Source organism: Dermacentor albipictus, chromosome 5 (assembly GCF_038994185.2).
Source record: "Dermacentor albipictus isolate Rhodes 1998 colony chromosome 5, USDA_Dalb.pri_finalv2, whole genome shotgun sequence".
NCBI lineage: Eukaryota > Metazoa > Arthropoda > Arachnida > Ixodida > Ixodidae > Dermacentor > Dermacentor albipictus.
Window position 1 is genome coordinate 23,216,148 of NC_091825.1, and position 6,163 is coordinate 23,222,310.

Consider the following 6,163-nt stretch of genomic DNA (forward strand, 5'->3'; position numbering starts at 1 on the left):
AGACGTCCGCCAAATTGTTTAAGAAATGCAACACGATCAGGTTGCCAGCAGAGGAAAGGAGAGTGAACGCAATTTACATCGTCATCACATGGTTGATATGCTTAGTATACTTCATGTGGGATCTACATGTTATGTGTCCGTTTCATTGAACAGCCTGTTCAAAACAATTTCAGCAACACATTTTATATTTACCATTGGTTATGTTTATGTTTATGATCTGGATACAGTGTTGTATTTGCCTATTTTCTGCTCATGCCACTTTCAGAAATTACGAAATTTCGTATATCTTTCACATTGTAGGTTAAGTGTGCTGCTATAACCCGCCGTGGTTGCTCAGTGGCTATGGTGTTGGGCTGCTGAGCACGAGGTCGCGGGATCGAATCCCGGCCACGGCGGGCGCATTTCGATGGGGGCAAAATGCGAAAACACCCTGTACTTAGATTTAGGCGCACGTTAAAGAACCCCAGGTGGTCAAAATTTCCGGAGTCCTCCACTACGACGTGCCTCATATTCAGAAAGTGGTTTTGGCACGTAAAACCCCATAATTAGGTGTGCTGTTATATGTTTCTTTAGAAGCTGCAAAACTTTGAGTGTCACGCCGGCCCACTTATCTGGCAAGCACACCGAGTGGGATCACTTAAAGTTCAGTGCTACGAAATGAAGAGTGGCGCATACATGTGCCAGAGATGGTGTTTGGGCAAGTCGTCCTGGTGAAGCCACTGCATCTGCATTCAAAATATTTCAACTACCAGCGTAGCGCAAGATGTCGTGTCAGCTTGGACGAAACGGAGCACCAGTGCAAATAGCTGGGCATACCTCTCCGGGCAGCAAGTGTGTCTACAGTGAAGACATTTTAAGTACCAGCATGTACGGCAGTACCATTGCCAGCGGAACTGTAGAGAACAAATTCGTGTGCTCCCAAGATATTCATCAATGGAACCCTGCCTGGATTCTGTGCAAAATATTTTTGAATGTGAAAGTGAGGGTGAACTGGTAAAGCATTGGCTCGAACCTACATGGGTGAAATGGTTTTGTCAATCAGAGTGCTTTTCACAGCGAAACTATTAGCCCCTACTTGGTCGGCATTTTTTGTGTCTGTGTCCTTTATGGAAAATGTGGGCCGATTGCGGCGGCAGTGAAAGGCCAGGAGTGATGGCTCCTACCCCCGTAAGGCACAGGCTCCATCAAAGTGAAGCGCACAGGGAATACGTTCTTTGTATTCACGGATACAGCTTACAGAACAGGGTTATTTTCACTAAAGAACAAGCGCAAAACCAGCCTCCGAGCCCGATCGTGGGATCCCCGTCAGGGGACACTGAATAATTTTTTCATTTGTAAGTGCGGTTTTTGAATATGCGTCCTTAAAAATTTGCCTATTGTCATTGTTAGTGATCTTAATTTTAATCTGCTATTACTTAGCTCACATAGTAGACAATCGTTAGAAGTCATTGGGCCATTCTTGTGCCCAACCTAATAATATTACCCACCAGAATCGCAACTGCAAGTAAAACTTACTAGACCTATGTACAACTAACCATGATATAAATGATGCCCAATGCTGGTTTGCTAACAACTAATTGATCAAGGATAATTTATCAATATTTTTATTGCCTGCGGCAAAGAAAGAAAGAAAAATGATGTTAACGATGCTCCTGTTGCATATCGCTCTTTCAGTACCAATACCTATCGACATTTCATGCTAGTATTGAAGGTATTAACTACAGTGATATGTATAGTTAGCAAAACCCTAGCGTATCGTATGATTTGTTCCTACAACATGTAAAGAACTGCTATAATGCTGCCTTCCCACTCCAATACTAAAAAGGCTCACCAAGTCCAGGAAACCATGGATTAACAGATATCTGTACAACATAATTAGAGAACGTGATAAATCTTACCATAATGTCATTAGAATAAGAGACATATCTCTATTACATGAATGCCAAAAAGTGCGCAACATATTGAACTCACATTTAGAGCGAGCCCGTATTCAATATTACAGGCACATACCCAGGATTTTTTTTTCGGATGGGGCCAACCCAAGGCAACCTTTCTGTGCAAATGAGGGGTAGGTACCTTTACTAGTACAAATGTGAATAATGCTCACAATTTGCCATAAAGATGCGAAAAACCGCAAAAGATAATTAAAATAACCTGTATATCACAGGTACGCCTGCGAGATATAACTCTCTTTTACATGGCAAACAAAAAACCACATCAAATAGACTCACGCATGAAAGATGCGCAGGAAGAACGCTGCCAAGGACAAGTAGACAAGCAAAGTGTAAAATAGATTTCTAGTAGCGTTTTTTTTTAATCAGCTCTTGAAGAATTATAGAGAAACATATATTTGTGGAACTATCAACGAGGGATCTTTTGGATCCCTCGTTCACTGCTCTACCAAGTGTCCAAACCGATTCGTGTTATCATTTGGGAAGATGCGTAACTAGAGCAGTGAACGAGTTCACTGCTCTACCAAGTGTCCGAACCAACTCGTGTTATCATTTGGGAACATGCGTAACGATGTGTGGTCACCAGTCCCGTACAACCGCGTAGAGCGCAGGCCGCTGTGGTTCTAGGCATACTATGCCCACATTAGCACAGCAGAGAAGTGGCTACGTCGGCGGCTCGACTCATAACTGTGGAAGCATCATTCAATATACACGGCATTATTCTCCACTTCTGGCGGCTGTTTTCTCTACTTCCTTCTTAAATAAAAAGATGTCGAACCATAAATATTTTCTGAAACAACGGTTAAATTTCTTAAATTTCGCTTTTTGCTTCATGTTTGGCTCTTGCCTTGGCTCTCTCCCTTAGTAGAACGCTTAATTTCTCAACTTCTTGCGACTCTTGTTTCCAGTTGCCAAATTCGCACGAAAGGTGCTGCACATTTAGGGAAAGGCCAGATGAGGTAACGGCCGACATTTATATTGCCTATGGGTTTACCCATTGTTGCAGGGTCTGATGATGGGTGCAGTGTCGCACTATAATATTGTCAAAAGCTGTCATGAACTACACCTGCCGCGCAGACAACCAGAAGAAAGAAGAGAACGACGTTGGCCAAGCTGCCACGAGACCGCTCTTCCACAACCACGCCTATCAACCAGATTCATCTGGTTCTGCGTTAAACACCTCGTGTGTAACATTTGGTGGAGCTGTGGTGGGTAACTCCCACGATCTACAACGGAACCACCAGCACAAGAGCTACGCCGAAGCTGTCGCCTCGCCGGACTTTCGCTGTCGCGCTCAATCGTGGCTACAGAGCAAAATACCCTCACCAGCAGTGCCTCAGCAAGCCCAGTCCCTATCCAGCATTACCGAGAGCCACGCACTTTCTCGGCGAAGGCAGAGGAATATGTGGATGAGTGGCTAACCCATTACGAAAGGCTAACCCATTACGAAAGGCTAACCCATTACGAATGCTGCCAGTCAGCTTAGGAACGTTGTTTTCTTCTTGGCCGGCACGGCGCTGGTATGGTATTACAACCACGCGGACATGCTAACAACATGGACACGCTTCGTTGTGGAAATCAAAAAGTGTTTCGGTGACTCGGACGCAAAAAGGAAACGTGCGGAACTCACATTAGCCCAGAGAGCTCAGGTACCCGGCGAGACTTGCACTACCAATATCGAAGAACTTTTGAAGCTGTGCCCAACCGTCAACCCTCACATGACAGAGGAAGGTAAAATGGGGCACGTGGTAAAAGGAATAGCGGAAGACGTGTACAACTTCCTTATTGGTAAAGAGAACTTGCACACTGTATCAGAACTGATACGGCACTGCCGTACGTTCGAGGCGCTGAGGACTCGCCGAATTACACCAAAGTTTGACCGGCTGGCCAATGTAACAACTGTAGCAAGTGTTGACACGAGTCCTCCGTTCCCAGACCTTTCTTCCCCCATCCGCCAGATAGTCCGCGAGGAGCTACAGCGACATGAAGAACAGGCACGTTATGCGGCGCCACGTTGCAGCTCCTCCGTTTTCCGAGACACTCTTTGGGAACCCCCTTCGGCTACTTGGAACCACTCGGTGAACGTCGCGGATCTTAACGGCTCCAGAGACGAACCGCATTACATTACGACCGAACCACCACGCAATGGTTCGCCCCCTCAACGTTTGTATCCACACCCACGCAACTTTCGTCCACGAAGACTCGCCGCTACCTGCGACTTTCAAGGGGAAGAGCCTCGCTACCCTCAACCGATGTCTTCGGTAGAATACTTCAATCCGCATTCTGAAGTTCGCCCTTCGCCAGTGTGTTACTGCTGCGGCATGCCTGGCCATATAGCTGGGTACTGTAGCCGACGCCGAGCATCGAACTACTGATCGTCAGCGCCGACTACGCGGTCTAGCGGTCGTACACTGCGCACTCAGTGGCCAGGAGACTCCACTTCAGGAAGCCACTTTCGAGAGGACCGATGCAGCACCCAGGAGACCTACCTTGGAGTAGAAAGAACCCGGAACCGCTACCCCTCCCCTGCCTCCGACCGTACTCTGACGCCACCACCAGCCTTCCGAGCCTCCCGATCACCATCCCCTCGGCCGCGATTTACGTCACCATCGCCTCGGCGCCGTTTCGTGTCGCCCCCGCCGGGAAACTAGCCAGCGCGGCCGATGGAGGTGAGGCCGCTGGAAAATGTGTGCTGCCGACTCAATTGCTTCCAACTATTTTTATGCTAAAGAATACGGTTCATGTACTGATTGATGGGGTCGCTACAATGGCTTTAGTCGACACGGCAGCAACTGTCTCGGTCATGAGTGGGGGGTTTAAATGGCCTTCTGGGACGCAAGGTTATGTTTCGTCGGGACCAGTGCACATGTTTCCGTGGAGTCAGTGGTGAATCATTATACCCGGTTGGTGTGTGTAACGTGGATGTATCATTGGGTGGGAAAGTTTTTAATGCAGAGTTTACTGTTATTCCTCGCTCCTCGCATGACGTGATTCTGGGGATTGACTTTTTGCAATTGTGTGGTGCGAATGTTGACTGCCGGACGGGAGAACTCAGTGTCGACACCAGTATTTCACCAGTGCTCTTTGAAGGTGAAGCTTGCCCGGAGAGTGTGCTGTGCGTGTCTGAGGATACAGTTGTGCCCGCCTTATCCGCTATGCGTGTTGCCGTCGCCTGTTCATCTCCGACTCCTATCTCTTTCGACGCTGCAGTGGAACCTGTACATCGGAACTGCTTCAAGAAAAACGTGTTAGTTCCACACTGCGTAGTCTCAGTGACCAATGGATGCGCGGGGCTGTGGGCGCTAAACTGTTCCACTGAAGCGGCAGTGCTACCTCAAGGCCTAAAGATTGCCACGTTTCAGGAAGACTCGCCCGTATCGGTGACAGTACTTACATAGCTCCCCAGTGGAGGAGCAACCAGTGTCTCGAGCCCCAGGAGCTCGAAGATAGTTTCCATGATTGACAAGTCACTCAGCGATCACGAGCGTCGAGTTTTGATGGCCCTGCTTACGAAACATACCTCGCTATTCGACTTTGCGCAGCACGATGGCCCGCCATCAATTCCTGCGTCCAGAACTCGTCACCGCATAAAAAAAGGAGCCGCCCAGCCAATCCGACAAAAACCGTATCGTGTATCCCCGTCAGAACGCAAGATAATCAGCGATCAGGTCCAAGAAATGCTATGCAAAGGGTCGTTCGAGAATCATCTAGTCCTTGGGCAGCCCCCGTGATATTGGTGAAGAAGAAAGACGGTATGTGGCGGTTGTGTGTTGATTACCGTCGCCTAAACGGCGTCACTAAGAAAGATGAGTATCCGCTCCCACGAATTGACGACGCCATCGACTGTCTCTTTGCGGCATCTTACTTTTCCTCAATCGATTTACGGTCAGGTTACTGGCAAATTCCAATACACAAGGACGACAGAGAAAAGACAGAATTTGTAACACCCGACGGACTATTCGAGTTTAATGTGATGCCTTTCGGGTTGTGTAACGCTCTAGCAACGTTCGAAAGGTTCATGTACACGATATTACGCGGCTTAAAATGGGAAGTTTGCATGTGCTACTTAGACGACGTTGTGATCTTCGGGCGAACGTTTAGTGAGCACAACAAACGTTTGAATTTGGTCTTGAACTGCTTGGAGAAAGCGGGCCTTGTGCTCAATTAAAAAAATGCCGTTTTGGGGAACGACAAACTCTTGTGCTAGGCCA